This window comes from Miniopterus natalensis, chromosome 8, assembly GCF_054644295.1.
Source record: "Miniopterus natalensis isolate mMinNat1 chromosome 8, mMinNat1.hap1, whole genome shotgun sequence".
Taxonomy (NCBI): Eukaryota; Metazoa; Chordata; class Mammalia; order Chiroptera; family Miniopteridae; genus Miniopterus; species Miniopterus natalensis.
Genome location: NC_142088.1, coordinates 4,245,159 through 4,256,505, shown reverse-complemented (window position 1 = coordinate 4,256,505; position 11,347 = coordinate 4,245,159). Strand labels below are relative to the sequence as shown.

General features: G+C 41.4%; 1 protein-coding gene across 5 annotated transcripts in view; it reads left to right on the top strand.

The window, feature by feature from the left end:
• Positions 1-812: 812 nt before the first annotated feature.
• DIS3L2 (DIS3 like 3'-5' exoribonuclease 2) overlaps positions 813-11,347 on the top strand; it is a 213,744-nt gene continuing 203,209 nt past the window's right edge. For 2 of the 5 annotated variants that reach the window (XM_087819517.1, XM_087819515.1), the window contains exon 1: positions 813-911. The gene's annotated coding sequence lies outside the window, so the exon portion shown is untranslated. Of the gene's footprint in view, positions 912-1,274; positions 1,429-3,802; positions 3,883-11,347 lie in introns of those variants that run through there. The other 3 variants (XM_087819516.1, XM_016204662.2, XM_016204664.2) reach the window with 3 other exon arrangements.

Sequence of the window (11,347 nt, the reverse complement as noted above, 5' to 3'; positions counted from 1 at the left end):
CTTGGTCCTTCAACAGAACAGGTCTTCAGAATAGATGCTACATTCGAGGCTGCTAGGAGAACGTGGGATAAGCTTCATCGATTATATGTGGGTCTTTCTTTCTCCACCTTAAAGGTCCGCTTTGCCCCTTCTGTTCAAAAAACAGTGGATTTAGCTTCCTTTTATCAAACTACAACCATTTTCTGGCCCTGCCTTGTTGGTGGTACACCTTTGCCCTCCTGGCCTTGCTCACACCCACGGCCCCGCGGCGCTCCAGACCCCGCCCCCCGCCGTGGGGTTCCCCGCGGAGCCCACCCTGACCGACGCACTTTGCCCCCTGCCCCGCGTGTCTGACGCCTCCAGCACCAAGCCTCCCGCGCGGGCGTCGGGACAGGCCCTGGAGGGGCTCCGCAGCCTCCTGCACCCGCCCTCCCGCCAGCCCCGGTCGCCCCGGGCCAGCCCCGCGCCTGCTGAGCAGGTGCCGCAGAGTAAACCCCGTCGCAGGAAGGGGCGGGCGCTGCGACACGGCCGGAATAGAAGGGGGGACTCGGCTGGGGGGGCACAGCTCGAGGGCCGGGGCTGCGGGGGTGCAGGCGCGGGGCACAGCGCGGCCGGGCCGGGCGGGAAGGCGTCCCAGAGGCGTCCCGTTAGAGCCACCGGCTGCGGCCAGCCGCCCCCGCCCCTCCCCTTCCCGGCGGGGCCGGAGGCGCAGCGGGGGCTCCCCGCGCGGCCCCCCCCCCGCGCGGCCCTCTCGCCGCTTCCGCCGCCGCGGAACCAGCGCGGACCCCCGCCCAGCCGCGCACCTGCCGCGCTTCGCCCTTGGTCCCTTCCGGCCACCGTTGCTGCGCCGCCGCCGCGCCAGCCGTGACCCGGAAGAGCATCCTCCTTAGCAACTGCGGGACCGCAGTGGCGCCGGCCTCCCGGGAGCTACGGTGAGGCCTCCCGCCCCCGCCCCGCCGGCCCCACCGGGACCCCTTCCCGGGACCGGCGGGGTCTGGCCTGCGGGGCCGCCGCGGCCCTTCGTGGGCACCTGTGGCGGCCCCGAGCGAGCGCCCCCGCCTCTGGCATCTGTCCCGGGCCTGGCGTCGCCCCTGCCCACCTCACGCCCCCCGCCCGGGCAGCGCGGCCTGCAGCCCGGTCCTCGCCGCGACCCTCCCGGGAGCCCGCGTGGTGCGCGGGGAGGGAAACCTGTTCCACAGGCGGCAGCCGTGGGAGTCCCGGGTCACCGGGGCGCGTTCCCCGGGTCCCGACGCTGACGTCCGGGGCCGGCAGGGACGGCGCCTCAGGAGCCGTGAACGGCAGCCACCTAAGTGTGTTAATTGACGTTTGCCAGCAGCTTTCCCGAGACAGACTGAATCTGTTCTGTCGGTCGTGGAGACTCATTTCGTTGACGGTTTTGTGCTGATCTTTCCCCCGGGGCACTGGCTTTCCAGCCTTTAGTGACGTGCGGTTAGTGTTGTGTAGTTAAGATTTTATATTTTCCCGTTTCCTGCAGAAGGAACTCTCCTTGGGACTGAGTAGGTTTAGGAAAAATGTCAAGTGAAATTTGCCACGTTGAAGAAAGTAGGGGCAGGTGGTGTTAACATCTCTGATTCACACTTGAAAATGGATTCAGCACAGCCTCTGTCAAAATCCCAGCTGTTTGTTTGTGTTTTTTTTCCCTTCCGGAAATCGACAAACTGAAATTTATGTGGGAACTACAAGGACTTGAAACACCTCCCTTAATTGAGTTTGAAGGAGTGGCAACGTTGTTGGATAACGACTTTAACAGGCATATGAGCAATTTTTGGGAATGACATTATTTGGGAATAAAATACAGGAGTTTAAAAATCTCAAAGTTAGTTATTCAAAACAGTATAATTTCATTTCTGTTCAGTAACTGTTTATTAAACACCTGCAGTGTTATATGCACCTGAAAGGATACATATAAGAAATGAGGCTGCACACATTAAATTTCAGGAAAACTATAAAGTAACATCTGTTTAAATGCAAAATCAGCAGAGGAGAGATCAGTATGGGTCTGAGTTTTCAGGAATATGTTTATGGATTGTTTCTCTGACATATAGATACTACTTGTCTTCTCTAAAGTATAGATTCAACTTCTGTTCGTATTGGAGGGGACAGGGAATCCTAAGTAGTTTCTTCTTAAGGGCTTGGGGAATAGTCTCATATGATGCTTTGTAGTATTTAAGTTTTTAAGGCCACTTGATTGCAGTATCTATTTTTTTCACTCTTAGTACAAATCTTTCTGGCATATTTTGCATTTGAGATCTAATATAATGAGGCTAATTGCGGAGTCTTTGCCACTTAGAGATTCTTTCCTCTGGTTCTGCAGTCGGTCTTACTTTTATATAAGGCACCACAGTTTAATAGAGTTACTTACTGTTTCATACATACTTGCTAGTCTTGTGAAATGTTGCTTTCTTCATTTGACAGATATTTCCAGAATGCTTACTATGTAGCAGGCACTGTATCAGGAAATCCCAAATACAACTCTTAGCGGCTAGTGCCCTGCTTTACCTATGGTGTGTGTGTGTGTTTAAATGATCTGCCTTGGATGCTCAGCATTTGCCTAGAGACATAGAGGCGTTAGAGAAATTTATAGTTATACCTCGTTTTATTTTGCTTTGTTTTATTATGCTTCACAGGTGTTGTGTTTTTTACAAATGGTAGGCAAGACCCTCCACCAGCAGAAAGATTGTGACTCACTTTATTGCGTTACTCACTTTATTATCATTTGGAATTGAAACCGTAGTACCTCGGAGGTGTGCCGTACGTGCACCTGAATTGACTTTAAGGAGTTGAATAGGATTTTAGGCTCAATTGCTTTGGGCACTCTCCAAAGATTCATTTTGTGAAGATGCATGCTCTTAAGGACACCTATTTATTCCTTATAGATTTAGTGCCCATTGATGCACTTAGTCAACAAGTTGAGTGCTTACTTGCTACTAGGCACTGTGCTTGGTGTTGGAAATGGGGGAGACTGAGTGCATCCATGGCCCAGGTCCTCCGCAGATGGTATCATAATCACGTGAGTATAAAACTGCAACTGTGACGAGTATTTGAGTTAGGGACACAGAAGTGACATTCGGACTGAAATCTGAAGGATGCACAGGAAGGGAAGAGTGTTCAGTCAGAGCAAACAGCAAAGGCAAAGACCCTGTGATGTCATGGTCCACGAAGAGGGCTGGGGACCTACAGTACAGCTCCTTGTGTGGAGCAGGAAGAGTGTAGAATAGTCTGGTGGGAGGGGGGTCTCGAGAGGTGGGCAAGAGGCTGCTGGGCCTTGGATAAAGTTTTTCTTTATCCTTGGAGTAGAGAGAAGCCTCTACACGGTTTTACTTAACAGACTTAGGCTGGATTGTGGGCGGGGATGACACAATTAGATGGTTGAATAGCCTACTCTGTATTTCTACTGTTGCTTAGTATTTGAATTGTCTTTCCTCATTTTTTCAACATGCTCCCTCAGTTTTATTGTCATTGGGGAAGTCACTATGTCCCACTAGCAAGATATGTTCACTTTTTTTTTTTTTTTTTTTTTTTTTTAACATGGGAGAAAAGGAATTTTAGGGATTAGGATTAGATACTAGAAGTTGATTTGAAATATTTTTGCATTAGTGTGACCTCTAGGACACTAATTTCTGTGGCTCTTTTTAATTGTGGTAATAAAAACATTAAATCTATCCTCTTAGTCACTTTGAAGTGTGCAGTTTTGTGGTATTAACTCTATTTACATTGTTGCATAACGGATCTCTAGGACTTTGTCATCTTGCAAAATGAAAACTCTATCTATTGCACAACTTCCTATTTCTCTTTCCTCCAGCTCCTGGCACCCAGTCTTTTACCTTCCGTTTCCATGATTTTGGCTACTCTAAATATCTCATAAAAGTGAAATCGTACAAGGTATGTTCATTTTTACCTTCATGCTCCTTCCCTGGAATTTCCTTTCTTCTTTCATCAGTCAATTCAAATCCTCCCAGCTCTTCAGGCTCTTTCCTCTCCCCTGTCCTTCAGCTTGGATTAATAGACCCAGAGTGGAAAAAGTCTTAGAGATTTTCTAGATGAGAAAATTGAAGGCTGTAGAAGTTCCAGTGATTTGCTTAGGAACAGACATCTAGTGAGTGGGGCAGAATTGGGACTGGAGCTCTAGTCTTTCAACTCTTGGGTGGTTGCCTTTTCTGCTTCAGCTTGTTTACATGTTGTGATTTAGTGCTCTTTTCTTTAGTTAGATCAGAAGTACCACTGAGGCACAGACACATTTTCCTATCTCCATAACATTATGCTGAGGCATATTAGATGCCTAGGAAATATTTGTTAATGAATTGATTGTCTTCAGGACTTTCATTGCCTAAAAGATGGCCCTACATAAAATTTTGAACTTCATTGATTATAGTAATCAAATTTACATTAGTCCTTCTGCAGTTGAATTATTCTTTCACTTTTGTAGTCAGAGTTAAGACTTTCTCACCTTTTCCTAACACTCTCTATATTGCATGCATTTGTCCATGGCACACACACTTGGGTTCCCCTGTAAGTTTTGATGAAAATCTAATAAAAAAACAATTAGAAATGAAAAACCTAATGCATTAAACTTTTTAGGCTATCTGATTTATTTTGAGGCAAAGGTTTAGTGTTTCTTTGTGAGCTTTATTACTGTTAAATGTTTCTGAAAGAATCATATTTGTACCACACTTTATAGTGCTCATTGCGGAATGCCTATGGATCAGTTGATTTTGGGTATTGGATTGGAAGTGATTTTGAGATGGCTCAGTATTTTTAGGGCTAAAAAAGTGTAACAAAGCATATTCTTGTGTGAGGAAAATTTGTAAACTTTTATTTGTAGTTTCCCCATTTATCCCAGACTTTGCTTTCTCGGAATGTTGTATGACCAGCCTTTTAGAGTGTCCTCCTATTTTAACCTACAAAAAAATTTTTTTTCTTTTATATGGGGAATTGCTGTGGGAAATAAAGTTCATCTTCACTCAAATACTACTGAGCACATGTACAGACCAAACTGTGGACCTGGAATGGGTCCATAGATCCCTCTGCAGTCCAGTTATTTAAGCCATTATTGTTGATATCAGGGAGACTTGGCCAGAATTCTTATCTCTATTAGACTGAGGGTGGTAGTAGAACTGCACAAAATGCTCCTTTGTGTTGTGTGACAGGAGATAGAAAGATCTGACAATGAAGACTTTTCAGATGGCATTTTATTTGGAACCACAGCAAGAACTTGATGCCCGAGAACTTGGTGCCCCAGAGTTGCAATTATGTGAATAACTCTTGTGTTGAGGCTAGAATTGGTCAAGTTGACTCATCTCTTAGTCCAAAAAAAACCTACCTTTTGTCCCAATATTTAAAATAATGGTATATTGTGGGGATTATAATTGATGGAATGATCCCCTCCTATGTGTCAAGTAATTCACATGCATTGTGTCATTTAATACCAGTATTTGTCCAATGAGAAAGATGATTTGACTCTTTTATTGAGAAACTTGAGTCATAAGGCAATAAGTGCTAGAACCAAAGTATGGACCCATGTCTGTCTTATGCGAAAGCCCATATTCCTTCCATCGCACTGCATCATGCTACTTCCCTAAATCAGGTCTGATTTCTGCAGTTACACTGGTCATGAGAACATCAACCTAACTACTGTGGTAATGATAAAGAAAAGGGTAAGTGATGAAGTAGGCTGATACAGTAGGAAGTTACCTGTTCCCTGTGGCTTAAAAATCCTTCAAATGAAGGAATGTAGTTGTTGGAGTATCTGGTAGACTGGAGAGCTTGGGTACCTAAGCGGGGAGGAGGCAGGAAGTTCCATAATGCTAATTGAAGAACTCTGTTCTTTAGGTTCCTCTGCAGGCTTCCTTTAATGAAATTGGATTGTTTCTCCCTTTAGGCTTTGATGAGGAGAGGTTTGTGGTGATTGTCTACGTGCTGAGGGATTCAGAGAGAAGCCCCAGACATTTCTGTTTTACTTCACCTCATTTAAGGAGCATTTCATCAAGGGAAATGGTTGCTTCTTTCTCTCTTTGCCATGGTCAGCTTTAATGAGTTATAGAGGACTGACTATAAAACTATAACAGTTATACTAGAAAGGAGGTGATAGCACATTGTTCTTTTTGTATAATCCTACTTAAAATCAACAGTTTACATGGTTGGTTATTCTAAGTTTTTTTTTTTTAATGGAAAAATATTTTGTATTGTTCAGAGATCTTTTGCTTCTGTAAGACATTTATTTTCTTTATGACTTGCTGAATTTTGCTAGTTCAAATCAGTCTTTCTTAATAGTTTGGAAGTAAGGATGCCATATGAATTTTATGACAAAATACACATTATTAACAAGGAATGATTTTTAATGAACGAATTAGGACCCAATTTGTATTATGAAAGATTATTACTTATTGGTTAAGACCGTATTTGTTAAGAGCTGATTTATTGAGGTATAGTTGACATATTATAAGCTACGTATTTAAGGTATGCAATTGGTTAAGTTTTTTTTGGTGTTTTTTTAAAGAGTTTTTTTTTTTTAAATGTCTTTTTTGATTTCAGAGAGGAAGGTAGAGGGAGAGAGAGAGATAGAAACATCAATGGTGGGAAGGTCATTGATCGGCTGCCTCCTGCATGCCCTCTACCCCTGACCTGGAATCAAATCTTGATCTATGGGATCATACGTCGCTGCTCAACTGCTGAGCCACGCCAGCTAGGCCAATTGGTTAAGTTTTGACATATGAACAGACTCATGAGACCATCATCACAAACAAGAGGGTGAACATATCCAGCACCCCCAAAGCTTGTCATATCCTGACACCTTGACCTCCATCCCAGACAACCAGTGACCTTTCTCTCATTATATATTAATTTTCATTTCCTAGAATTTTATATCAATGGAATCCTACAGTATGTAGTTATGCTTATTTCATTCAGTATTATTATTTTGAGATTCATTCCTGTTTTTAGTGTATCAGTAGTTGATTCCCCTTGAATTCTGGGTAATATTCCTTTGTGTGGATGTACCACAGTTTATTAATACATTCATCTATTGATGGACATATTGTTTCCAGTTTTGGGAACAAAGCTGCTGTGAAACTTTGTGTACAAGTCTTTGTGTGGATATATACTTTTATTTCTCTTGGCTATATAAATACCTAGCAGTAGAGTGGCTAGACCATATGGTAGGTATATGTTTAACTTTTAAAGAAACTCAGATTTTTCAAAGCGGCTTTACTATTTTGTATTCCCACCAGCAGTGTATAAGAGATTCAGTTCCTCCACATCCTTGTCAACCCTTGGCATGGTCAGTCTTTTAAATTTTAGACATTCTAATTTGCAGTGGTATCTCACTGTGGTTTTAATTTGCATTTCTCCAACAATTAGTGATGCTGAGCATCTTTTCATCAACATATTTGCTATCTATATAGCTTCTTTGGTGAAGTGTCTGTTCAGATTTTTTGTTCACTTTCAATTGGCTTCTGGGTTTTCATGTTACTGAGTTTTAGAAGTTCCTTATATATTCTGGATGTAAGTCATTTTTCAGGCACAAGGTTTGCAAATATTTTCTACTTTTTATATTCTCTTAATGGTGTCTTTTGAAGTGAGACATTCTTAATTTTGATGAAGTCCAATTTGTATTTTTTTCTTTTATGGATTGTGCTTTTGTTGCTTTTTCTAAGAAACCTTTGCTAGGTGACTATTACAAAGATATTCTCCTATATTCTAGAAATTTTAGTTTCAGGTTTTACATTTAGGTCTATGATCTACTTTGAGTTAATTTTTGTGTATAGGGCAAAGTATTGATCAAATTTTGTTTCTTTGCATATGGAATACAATTATTTCTTGTCCTCACCCGAGGATGTTTTTTCCATTGCTTTTCAGAGAGAGTGGAAGGGAGGGGAAGAGAGAGAGGGAAACATCGATGTGAGAGAGACACATCGACCAGTTGCCTCCTACATGCTCCCTGACCAGGGCTGGGGATCGAGCCTGCAGCTGAGGTACTTGCCCTTGGCCAGAATTGAACCTGGGACCCTTCAGTCCGAGGGCCGATGCTCTAACCGCTGAGGAAAACGGGCCAGGGCTGAAATACAATTGTTGTAGAAGCATTTGCTGAAAAGACCATTCCTTCACTAAATTGCCTAGGTTGAAAATCCATTTATATATGTGTGGTTTTATTTCTGGACTCTCTTTTGTGTTTCATTATTGATCTATTTGTCTATCTTGATGCCAATACTATACTGGCTTGGTTACTGTAGTTTTATAAGATGACTTGAAGTCAAATAGTGTAAGTCCTTCAACTTTGCTATTCTTTTTCCAGATTTGGCCCTTCGAGGTCCTTTCATTTCTATATTAATTTTAGAATCAGCTTGTTAGCTTTTCCAAAAAGTCTGCTTGAGAATTTGATCAGGATTGTATTGACTGCATAGATCAATTTGGGGAGAATTGTCATCTTCACAATATTGAATCTTCCAACCCATGAACATGCTATTATCTCAATTTATTTAGGTTTTCTTTAATTTCTCTTAGCAATATTTTGTAGCTTCCACTGGGTGAATCTTGTACATTTTTGTCACAGTTATGCCTACGAATTTTGTAATTTTTGATGCTATTTAAATGTTTTTTAAATTTATATTTTTGATTATTTGTTGCTAGTATATAGAAATGATTGATTTTTGTGCATTGAAGTTCTCTGTCAACCTACCTATGCTCATTTATTCTAGTAGCTCTTTTATAGATGTCTCTGAATTTTCTACATAAAGATGTGTCATCTGTGAATACAATTTTATTCCTTCCTTTCTAATCTTTTGTTTCTTTTTCTTATTGCACTGGCTATTAAATATTTTGCCACTTATGACCTGTAATTTAGAGTTTGTTAAAAGGGGATTTAAAAGTCTTCCCACATGCTTCAGTATAATTTAGTATGTGTATGTGGGAGAGCTGGTGTGTGTCTGTATGTGTAAGTAGTAGATGAAATAATATTGGCTAATTAATTGGTAATTGTTGAATTTCAGATATGAGCATAGAGTCATTACATCATTTTTTTACTTTGTATATGTTTTTAAATATTCAAGATAAAAAGATATAAAAGTCTTCCCAAGAGTAATTAAGAAAAGTGGTAAGACCCCAGACAGACTTTATCTGACAGCAAGGACTAAGATTTCCAATACCTCCTACAGTGGCTTCTTCAGTGAGGCTGAAGTACTGGCCCCGAATTACTTCAGGAGAGAGAATACTGTTTTATCCTGTTATAACCCAAGTTTACTGATCATGGCAGAGATATTCCAATGTGACTGCTTACATGTTATGAAAAGAAAACCTTTTCCAATACTGATTTCCAATACCTCCTACAGTGGCTTCTTCAGTGAGGCTGAAGTACTGGCCCCGAATTACTTCAGGAGAGAGAATACTGTTTTATCCTGTTATAACCCAAGTTTACTGATCATGGCAGAGATATTCCAATGTGACTGCTTACATGTTATGAAAAGAAAACCTTTTGTTTTTTTTTTATAAGACACTTTCTTTTGCCCTTTGGAGCTGAGCATGAGTTCTAACATCAATGGGTGCCTTCCTGTGCTTCTTTAGGCTCTGATTTCCATTACAAACTGAAGTTTTAATTTAGTTCCTATTGTTTATATCGCACAAGTTTCTCTGTCTGTTCCTTCCCTTCACTGGATAAAGATACAGTTCTTCTGGCCCCTAAAGGTACTTGTGTTTAACCTGAGCCTTTTGCTGCTTTGTCTAGAATTTGTCTCCAAGGTCTTGCTAAAGAGGGAAGACAAAATAAATTTTAGTGAGCTGAAAGTACCAATTGGCATGAAAGTCTTTAAAGCATAAGAAGTAATCTTGTTCTTTCCAATTTAGTAATTCTGTAGATAAATTTAACTGTAGCAATAAAATATGGGAGAGAAACATAAAGTTGAATTTAAAGTAAATCCTGTACAAAGTACAAATGAGAAATGAAGCTATTTGTTGAAAAATGAAGCAGTTATCACCTCAGCATTTTGGGGCCTTTTTTGGTAGCATAGCTTATATTTTAGATCTCTTTCGATTTTGGTTTTGTATGCTGCCTCATTGCAAATCTTATTTTGTTGTGTTATTTGTGACCAGAACTCTGATACTTTAATGACATTAGGATGATTGTCTTTATTAGGCGGGGAGATAATGCTTAGGTCCACCCTAACAGTATCCTTAATGTACTTCCTGCATATTATCAGGATGTGAAAATATTAAACTCCAGCATTCAGATAAATTTTACAATAGACACTGAGATGTTAGAGTGTTATATGGATTTATAAAAGAATTTTATAAGCAGGGGAAGGATAGCTCAATTGTCTTTAAGGGTTTTCTTAAATTCTGGAATATGGGGAAATGTTTTAGTATTTTGAGGACAAGTATTATCTTTTAAAATTAGAGTTAAGAAACAGAGGCTTTTCATCAATGTCAAGGTATATTTCAAATTGTGTCTTTAATTCCATTGTGATATTAGGCCATAAACATCATCATGTAATCAAATTTATTCAACATCTCCTTTGTAGGACACTGTGTATAAGAAGGCATAAGACATAGTCCCTCTTCTTCAATAATTCATGGTTGAGGAGTAACAGGGCATCTCTTTTAATTACTTCATTCAGTAAACATTTCCTGGGTGCCTACCCTACTAGGCACTGGGGATACAGTGTTAAACCAGACAGGCAAGGCCCCACACTCTTGGAGCTTACATTCTAGGATCTTAAATGTTTAACACTAAGTGGTGTAATTGTTCAGGACTTACAAGGGAGGTATTACTTGTTCTGGGATGGTTAGGAAAGGTTGTACTGAGGGTGTAGGATGTGAGCTGGACAGGAAATAGGATGTTCCTTTCCCAGTGTATATTCTGTGGAACCTGCTGTTAAGGGTTTTGTGGTCAAATAAATGTGAAAACATAGTATACCGTGGGGTTGCAGAGAAGGGGTCCCAGGAACTAGAGAAATTAGGTGAGATTCACAGGGGAAAGGGTGTGGAGTCTGAGCTGTTAATGGTATAACTTTCAGAGTGAGGTTGGAGTGGAGGATGAGTGAACTGTGTGAGCCTGAGCGTACAGGACGTGCCTGGGGAGTTCTAGCCACAGTGAACCCACCCCTTCCTCCCCTCATAGGACTGTCATTTATCCTTGGCCCCACCTTCTCAGCTCTTCCTTCCTATCAGTATTAAACACACTTGAGGTTCTCCTTTAATGAAAATAATAGCAACAACAAATGGAAACTCTTTTGATTTCACCTGTCCCTTTTCATAGCCAGACATCACCAAAGAGTCAACTGTGCCCATTAGTTCCGCATCCTCTCTGCCCATTAATCCCTCAGTTTATTTCTCTTCAGTGGTTATTCCCATTGTTTTA